Genomic DNA, 10081 nt, shown 5'->3' with positions numbered 1-10081 from the left:
TTTTTAACCCCCGGGTCGTGACTCGAGTGTCTACGACATGTCCAGAGTGGTCGAACGGCTTTGAACCCTCTTAGGCTCCCTTTGGCAACAAGACTGCCAGAACAGAGGCCCTCGCTATGCATGTAGCGAATCAGAATAGGAAATGAGGGGCTCGTTGAAAATAACACAGAAATAAGGGTTGGCAGTCGAGGAAACCTCGGAAAGCAAAGGGGAGGATGTGGTAGATCATTGAAACAGATTAAGAATTTGGAAAGAAAGAAAGAAAGTGAAGAAAAAATGCCCGCCAGGTGGGATCCGAACCCACGACCTCCAGAATACCGGTCTGGTGCGATAACCACTACGCTACCGGCGGGGCGATTTTCCCATTCACTTTCTGGGGTATTTATGTTAGGTATGTTTGTTTCCTGTGCTTGGGGGTGGTAGCCAGCGCCATTCGGACTAATCGGGGTGAAGGGGACCTTCTTTTTAACCCCCGGGTCGTGACTCGAGTGTCTACGACATGTCCAGAGTGGTCGAACGGCTTTGAACCCTCTTAGGCTCCCTTTGGCAACAAGACTGCCAGAACAGAGGCCCTCGCTATGCATGTAGCGAATCAGAATAGGAAATGAGGGGCTCGTTGAAAATAACACAGAAATAAGGGTTGGCAGTCGAGGAAACCTCGGAAAGCAAAGGGGAGGATGTGGTAGATCATTGAAACAGATTAAGAATTTGGAAAGAAAGAAAGAAAGTGAAGAAAAAATGCCCGCCAGGTGGGATCCGAACCCACGACCTCCAGAATACCGGTCTGGTGCGATAACCACTACGCTACCGGCGGGGCGATTTTCCCATTCACTTTCTGGGGTATTTATGTTAGGTATGTTTGTTTCCTGTGCTTGGGGGTGGTAGCCAGCGCCATTCGGACTAATCGGGGTGAAGGGGACCTTCTTTTTAACCCCCGGGTCGTGACTCGAGTGTCTACGACATGTCCAGAGTGGTCGAACGGCTTTGAACCCTCTTAGGCTCCCTTTGGCAACAAGACTGCCAGAACAGAGGCCCTCGCTATGCATGTAGCGAATCAGAATAGGAAATGAGGGGCTCGTTGAAAATAACACAGAAATAAGGGTTGGCAGTCGAGGAAACCTCGGAAAGCAAAGGGGAGGATGTGGTAGATCATTGAAACAGATTAAGAATTTGGAAAGAAAGAAAGAAAGTGAAGAAAAAATGCCCGCCAGGTGGGATCCGAACCCACGTGGGATTCGGATTCGTGGGATCCGATCCGAACCGAATATATATATATATATATATATATATATATATATATATATATATATGTATAAATCTAGAGAAAGATAAACTCACAAAGCGCGCAGAAATAGTATAAGTAAAGAGTCGGATACACAGCAAGAACAATAACAAACAATGTTTACTTACGTAGCGGCAATGGGACTTGCCTTCATCAGAGTAAAGTTAAGTAAAGTAAAGTTACGACTCTTTACTTATATATATATATATATATATATATATATTTATATATTTATATATATATAAAACTAAATTGCGACACACCACACATATCTGCTTGATACTGCGAAAATAAATTAAGCGTAATATTTCAGACTCACTCCATATGCTGAGAGTTTCAAAAGAAGAGTAGGATGGTTCATTTCATCAAATGCTTTAGAAAAGTCTACAAATACTCCTGATGTTATCAACATTTTCTCGATGTTCGTAAGTATGAGCTTTTTGTCACAGCAGTGCTAGTTCGGTAGGTGGATGTTGCCTGAAACCGAAGCGCTTACCTGTAACACATTATTGTATTTGATAGTGAAGTCGGATGATCGCACACAAATATTATCTACCAAGAACTTAAAAAAGGCGGCACATTGTATATCGGCCTATAGTTATTGAGGACAAACTTTGGAGCTCCTTTGTATAGAACAACTACTCTGGCCGTCTTCATTTCAATATTAAATACTCCAGTATCAAAATGTAAGTTCTAAATTTAAGATAGGAAACATTCTATCTCTGACGTACATGAATGGTTTCATTTTGATACAGAATGTGTCTTCGCATTTACTTGTTTTTATAGAGTCGAAAGCTGATAGAACCTCCATTTTATAACACGTAGTTAGGGAAAAAGAATTCGACACATAAATATACAGTTAATCAAAAGCAGTGGGGTCATGTTCAGTATCCACAAGTGACCCGAAGTAAACATAAATTTTAAGCTAGTGAGTTTCCGGTAAATGTTTTGTTATCAATATTCATACCGCTGGATACACGTGATTGTGTGTTACAAAGCAGTGTGTGGACTGTATTCCAAACAATTTTTTATCTGTGATGCTGTTGAACAAGTTCGCGTAGTGGTTCTTTTTAGTATTCTTTGGTATAGGACATCTTTCATTACAGTGTCGTATAGAATCGTAAAATCAGATATTTTTCGATTTTTAGAGGATAGCAGGTAGAGTTGGTCTTTTCGTAAATCATTTGAAGGATATATGACGTCACCCATGGCTAACGAGCTCGTTTAGTTGCATGAGCATCTTGAATGGTACTTGCTTGTTGTAACATAGTATGAACTTTTCTAAGAACTGGAATACATTGTCAGCAGTTGTATAGTGGAGCGCCGAGTTCCAGTCACACCTGAGTATAGCATTGCTGAATGTGTCAGGCGTATAGTTAATAATTTGTTAAATTGTGTTTTTTTCCCTATTTTATGGTTCGTGTGCTGGACAGCGTTGTTGGAAGTAGCGAAAGAGGAAGGTTGTCACTGAGAGAACTGCCAATAACACCGCTGAGGAAAGTAGAGTTGACTTACTGACAATTACCAGGTTCAGTATTGTTGCTGACGTGGGCGGCACACGTGTGGACAGATTGATTACATTCTGCATAAAATGAGGTTTTAATATCCCCAGTATGCGCGTGCGTCAAGAACAATTTTCTTCAATGTAATGCTGAAGTCTCCTGCCCTAAAAACAGTGGAACCCCAATATTCAGCCAATTCAAAAATGGTCTCCAGAAATACTTAAAATTTATCAACGTTTCCATCAGGAGGCGGATAAACTACATCAAACAGTGTATCTCCAGTGCGCACGAAAAGAATTTAATAGTTGGCTGTTTTTGCTCAAGCTTGATTTTTTTTCATAGGGCAATAAATAAATTGCTAATATCCCGAGTCCTTCCCCCTAATCGATCGGTTCTATTCAGATTGACATTTGTTGACAACAAAACATTTATGATCGTGAAACCAATTCTTGGTGAATGTGAGTGCTGTACAGTAGAAACAAAATTCATTTGAGAACTTATCAAAAAGTGCTTTTTGTCTCTCGTAGATTGGTATTACAATGCAAAACTGACAGGGCTGTATTTTGCAGCAAACGTTTTGGTTTAGTGTAACTGTTCTCTTCGGTTTCGGCTTGATTTCTATAACAAAAACAAAAAAAACAGGTCAGTTTCCGCACGGATGACATGTATGGTCGCCTTCGAGCCTTTACACAAGCACTTACATGGCTCTATGTACAGTGGTGAGATCGCTTAGGGTGAACACGGGACCGCGTGCCCGCCGATACAATCAGAACAGCCTACCATAGGCTGCGAACAGCAGCACGCATGCGCTGTGCGTGTCGAGCCACAATTTGCTTTCAGCGCGCGCATCGCGTCATGGGAACGTCTGCTCGTCTTCTGCTATGCTGAATGTCGTGTGCTAATTGTGTTTAACTTTGAAATTTAAATCCGCGACCCTTGTATGAGCATGCCTTACAAAAGTCACAAAGGTACTTTTCCAGCTTAAATTGAGTGAAGGTTGTAGTGCCCGAACTCACTTCAAGCTGTCAATTTATTTCTTATAAGCAAGGTGCGCATGCGTTCTTTGGGCTTCAGTGGCAATCCCAAGAAATAAATATGCGCTACACTGAGCATCATCTTTTTATCGAGTCTGCTTGAACTAAGCTGATGACTTGCGATGTGACAAACCGATTGCTTTGCATTTGAGGTAATGAACAAATAACCGCTCACTTTGCAACATTTTTTTGCGAAATGCATTTTCGAGTTATTTACACAGCGGCTGATTGCTCCACCGCTACAACCAAGAGTAAGGATTGCGTCGGTCGACATGCACAGCCCATGCGTGCTACTTCGGGCATCCCACGGCAGACTGCTCTGACAGTACCGCCGGCCACGCGCTCCCCTGTTTACCCTAAGCGAGCTAACCACTGTACTAGGCGTATTAAAACTCATTTTTGTTTGCCCATTTCTAGGCAGTGATTAGCACAAGCCTTTTTTTGGATTTGTGTTCTCAGTGATCACCATTTCGTGTTGAAATGTTCCAAAATCTTTGCTATCCTGGAGCCAGTTTTATTTCTTCTGCAGCTGAGGAAAAGGAAGGAGTATTCCCGGGACTTTGTTTGGTTTAGACCGTAGCCTAAGTAAAGCCTCCTAATTCATTCATGCTCAGGTTGGGAAGTTCTAATGTACGTCCAAATACGGTGACTTTAAAACACAGGTCTTCATTTTTAGAAAACTGAAAACGATGTATCACCAAGTTGTGGCATCCACTTTGCGATTCCAGATCATTCACCTCAAGTTTGAGCTGCTGAACCTCAGCACTACCCGCACGGGCTTCCACAGCTTCCATTCGTTTCAGGAGTTGATTGAGGTCTGTACGTGTCTGGTGCCTGCCTGCAGTACATAATGTTCGTGTACTAACAAGATAGCCTTCTGAATACCATCAACCTTTCGGCAAGGCTATCTAGTTTATCTTGTTTGGCATTTATCACTTACAATATTTATGGATATCTGAAGGTTGCTTGTCCTTGCTGCAACCCACGCTCTTAAGTGAATTTGCATTGCATGTCGGGCCCTGCCATGACTGAAAGTTTGTTTCAGAATGGTTTTTCTGCATCGCTTTAGCAACACCGGTACAAGTCCTCAGTTGAAGGGAGAGGTCACGTGCTGCGTACTGGATGAGGCGAATTTGAGCTGAGAACCGCTCAGAGGGAAATGCAAGAGATACGGTACACAGGAATACACAAACTGCTGCACGCTTGGTAGCAGCGGGAGCAGAGCATAAATTAAAGGTCAAATGAAACGAACCACCCACCTGCAATAGGCGACAGAAACAGTCTGTATCCTAAACGTACCATGCCACCACCACGACCGAAATGAACATGTGTGTACGTCGATGACAGCTCGATAACTTGCAGAAAGCAGAGGCATAGTGGTGCCCACAGCAGGGGCCCGTTTAAAGAATTGCATCGATATCGGCTTGTGCTCCTCGAACATAGGCTGTACCGACGTCTATCGGTTATAGGAACAGGTAGCGAAAACCTATTCGGGCTTTTGGCTAACCAAGCGAGAAGTCAGGAACTGCAATAGACGACAGTAACAATCTTTACCCGAACCGTAGCATGCTGCCGGCGGTGCCAATGTCAACATTTTTTTGCCGATTTTCTCTACTCTGTTCTGTGTGAAATAATTTTCTTTATACTTGTATTACATTTTGAAGTGTATGATGAGGCATTGGGAATACGCAGGTAATTAGTTTTTCCTGAGAAATTACATAACAGCCGTAGTACAAATTTTTTGGTTTTCGAGAAGAAACGGTTTAATGTGTGATTATGTAGGCAGCAACAGGAGCGCAAGTTTTATTGCACTTGAGCCTTTTGCTATTGCAGTTATGCACTTTTGCACTTATTGCAATTGCAATTTTGTGCCAGTATAGAGGAGCTTTTTGCTCCTGAAAGCATGCTGAACATATGTATTGCTTACCTTTTGATAGTGGTAGTATGTAGAACAGTGCCGAACAATTCGAGATTGTTGAATACCTGAAGCATGTTTAGCCCCGTGGTCTTTGAGCATAATATGTAAAAGAGTGTGAAGCCATTGAGAAATGGTGCGAGAGAAAATAATTTATTTGGCTGGAAGGTTAGGGTGGACCCACAGTACGGGAATCTGCTTTGTCCTAACCGTTTTCATCTGGTCACCAGAAGAGAGAGAGAAACGTGTGATGATAGCTCAGCAATCAAAGAAATTGCCTAGACACAAAACTCCAAGAAATGCAAATTGCATATCGAACGATACTGCATTAGATATTCCAAGCAAATGCTATCAGCGTCAGTATTAAACACAGTGGAGCAATAGTGAAACTGTTAAAGCATGGATAACACAATGCACATTGTCACAAATCTTGATTGTTACAATTTCAACTTAATTGCGAATAAACGGTTCAAAATCAGCCATAAAAGGGCACAGAAATTGCATGACTTATATAAAATATTGCCTTAAATTTTGGCAATTAACACCGTGTACTACATCTGATGCAAAGCACGACTGACACTCCCATTTATTCGAGTATGAATATCATTCAGCCGCACCGTTGTTGTCCTAATCACGATCTTTACGTACCTAAATACAGTATAAGATTTTTGTCCGATCTGACGCTAAGCTGAAATATCTAGACATTAAGATAACAAACACGTCCTTCACCGTTATATTTTCTTCAAAAGAGGTAGTTTTCAGGTCAGTTATAGATGTGGTGGACGACGGCGAGCTACAAGACAAAATTGCACTCAGAAGCTACAAAAATTCGTGGATAATGAAACCCGGCACACAACAGACATATTTGGCGCATATAAAACTCTTTGTATGTGTACATGAATTTAAACTTTCTTTCACGAATGGCTTAACCGATGGGTCCAGAAGAACGGGTACATGCCGGCTAATATATCTCGACTCGGACAATATCAACTAACCCTGTGAAACGTATATCTCTCAATGAACGGCCCTATACCATACGTTCTTTACATCACGTATCATCGATTTTATGAAAGAACGTCACGTGCGCTTTTTAATTGCTACGCCAAGCAAGAACGAGTGAAATTTATTAAGTGCCGATTGCGCCTAAGAAAATTGCTACTACACCCAAAGGGTTGTGGCGAATCGCTTCATGAAGTGTACACCGGCAACCTTCGAGGCAAAATCGCAACATAACAAACCAGGCAGGGGTGGAGTCTCAGGATGATTACCCGGTTCTTACAATGGTCATTTTATAACTTCGCAAGAACTGTACGGCAACACAGTATATAACCTGCCGTGAACGCCAACGACCTTGGACAGCACACCTGACCAGATATAAAACCGCATAAAAAAGTGTCGTTCCCTCCCAAACATCAACCTATTAGAGGTGGTGTGAAAACCGAAGATGCCGTAAATGCCGGTGACATTTTTGCTAATGCGGGGAGGACTCCTACGGTACTTTGTGCCTTCATCCCCCTACAACTCTCTGTGGCATGAAATATTTAAGGGTTGACTACCCAGTGTATTTAGCGCTAAGGTGATTAAGTAAAAGCGGATAGCCTGAGAGAGAATTTGCAAGCACAACAAATTCTAATTAAAATCATATCTTCCTAAATGGAATCGGAATATACCAAAGTGGTAACGAAGATATCTTGCCGTCCTTTGAAGCACCAAAGTGGTAACGAAGACATCTTGCCGTACTTTGAAGCACAAAATTCTAAAAGTTCTCGCTAAATCTGCGTTTAAAACCTTCATGTATTGAAATGGCGGACATCTTTACAGAGGGAGCTATCGCAGTCACTTTTAACAGTTTCAGGCGTTTAATTACCCCAAGCTTAAAAACGTTTGCACGCACAATATAGTGAAATTTGTGGTCAAATCAGAGACACGAAGACAAATCTAACGCATCAAGCCTATTTTTAAAGGCCGAGCAAGGCTGCTTTGTCACATCTGAACCTCAGCAAAGAGGCCGTACGATTCCGTAAATGCTCAACGTCCACCCGTAGATTCCTGTGATCTCTATTGCGCTCCAAAGAAGCACGCGCGTCTTGTGCTGAAGGGTAGAGCATGTAGAGAACTGCCCCAAAATTTTTGATCCGCATCCCAGCGTCCTCTTTATGAAGTAGAAATTGCCAGGGCCAAATCCTTTATTGTACTTGACTTACCGTACAGAGCGATGGATTGTGTGCAGACCGTCTCCTCCAGCTACAGCAAATAGTGACACAAGTTCTGCAACTTGCCAAAAGAACAGTGACGCAACGAAGGGGGCTTGACGAGCAAGACATCTTACGCATCATAGAGGCATTATTAAGGAGCACGGTCACGTAATGTCCCGCATACCTAGCCATAAAAACACCCGAAAGGAAAAACTGAGCCTAGTGGTTATGGAAACAACCAAGAACGCTCTGGAACTTCCTTTCATGAAATCCACCGGTAACACAATCATACAGATATAGCAGTACTACACCATCTCAATTAAGGTTAAACTTACACCGAGAACACCCAAGAAACGGCCAAACTACAAACAGCACTAAAACAAAACATCTAAAGCACGCATATCATCTAACCCGCACCGAACTACACCAAAAAAGAAGACAGACAATATCGTAGGCACTTCTCCGAATACATAGTAAAGATACTGCCACAACACGCAGAGACGCTGCTCGATACCAACACCATGAGGCGTTCGTGGAAAGCGCCGACGGCCAGCAGGGCAGAAAACAGTCTTCCGCCGGTACCCGCTCGTAAACCCGCAACAGTGGGACAAGCTGCAATCGCTTTTAGCCTTTTTTTCTTATTCTATGGTGGTCCTTGTTTTGGTAGAATAACAACGGAAGCGAAACATGCAAGTTGTGGTGATCGACCACAGAATAAAATGTGGATGCCATCCGATATCCAATGATTATATTTCTAGCAAGTAGCCCGCTGACAAGTCCTGGTACAATAAAATAAATTATTTGTTCCGGAGACTGATTTCCATCTAATTCACTATTCCCGTTGAGAAAGAATGAATAGAGGTGAAGCACCAACAAATATTTGTTTGAGTTTATTTAGGCAGGGCTGTTGCATTCTTTACGCTTCCATAGTGGTAATTTACGATTTTGAAGTACATTGTCCCACCTGAATGAAAATGAAAGAAGATCTTTCTTTTGTAGGAAACAATCAACATCTAAGTATATGTTCCCCGTTTCTTGTAGCAGAATTATTACGATTGGTGTGCAAGTAGACAACAGGAGGTAAAGGTTTAAACTTGCATAAAATATGTGACGACCAGGGTTATATAATCAGAACTAGTAAAGGAGGGGTTACTTTAAAAACTATATACATCATTTGTCGATGTTCTCGTGGCAATGGCTGTATGTAGAGCTTCACAAAAGAAATACATGTTTCTAGAAACTCGAACATGCTTTTTACTTTATTCTGCAAAAAAATTTGGAAAGTGTTTTCATATATTCAGAGAAGTAAGTGAATATTTATCGCGAATGAATGTAACTGTATGAAAACTAGATTCATAAAATGGCTAAGGTTAGGGCTATTGGTAATAAAAGCACATACGAGCAGCCTCAGTGCATGACACAATAGCGTATTGTTGACAAGGTGAAGATAGGTTACACCAAGCACGTTGTGAGAAATCTTGATTATTGCAATTGTTACATTAATTCGAGCACACCAATCGTAACTCTGCCAAGGTCAGGTTTTTAAACAATGTTGCATTACAAGTTCGCACTCACTACCGCATAAAAGCTCAGGTGCAAACTACTTTTACCAATTACCTAAATAATTTACGAGTGGCACTCAGCAGATATCTAGGTTAGCCTAATCCCTACACTCGATCATATCAAATCCTGCATACGCATGTTGAAATTTATGCAGCCCTTGTCAACTCACTAGAAACTGCGGCATCCTAACACAAAATATCACAAAGTTGCTCAGCTCAATTCGCATTGGTGTCATGTGCTTGTAAATATCACAAAGTTCCTCAGCTCAATTCGCGTTGGTGTCATGTGCTTGTAAGGTAAGCTCTGGTTGGAGAGGCACTGAAGTGCAAGCTGGGGGGCTATGTTCGGAGCCTGGCACATGTACGGGGGAAAGGGATAGGTCACTAATACGAATGAGGCACGCTCGCGATTCCGGAGCGGCGATCTGTTTCTTGAGGACGGCTATCCTTCTTTCATTTTCGTCCTTCCTCTTCTCATACTCCTTGAGTGCCTCTCTTTCCTCTTCATCTTTATTTTCCTGATATTGCCTGAGGATAACTTCTTTGTGCTCACCACCTTGTTGTAACAAAGCAGCATCAACACCAAGTCGC

The sequence above is a fragment of the Haemaphysalis longicornis genome, unplaced genomic scaffold (assembly GCF_048455015.1).
Source record: "Haemaphysalis longicornis isolate Haplotype H1 unplaced genomic scaffold, Haemaphysalis longicornis Haplotype H1 scaffold_6, whole genome shotgun sequence".
NCBI classification, from domain to species: Eukaryota; Metazoa; Arthropoda; class Arachnida; order Ixodida; family Ixodidae; genus Haemaphysalis; species Haemaphysalis longicornis.
This window is presented reverse-complemented; position numbering follows the sequence as displayed.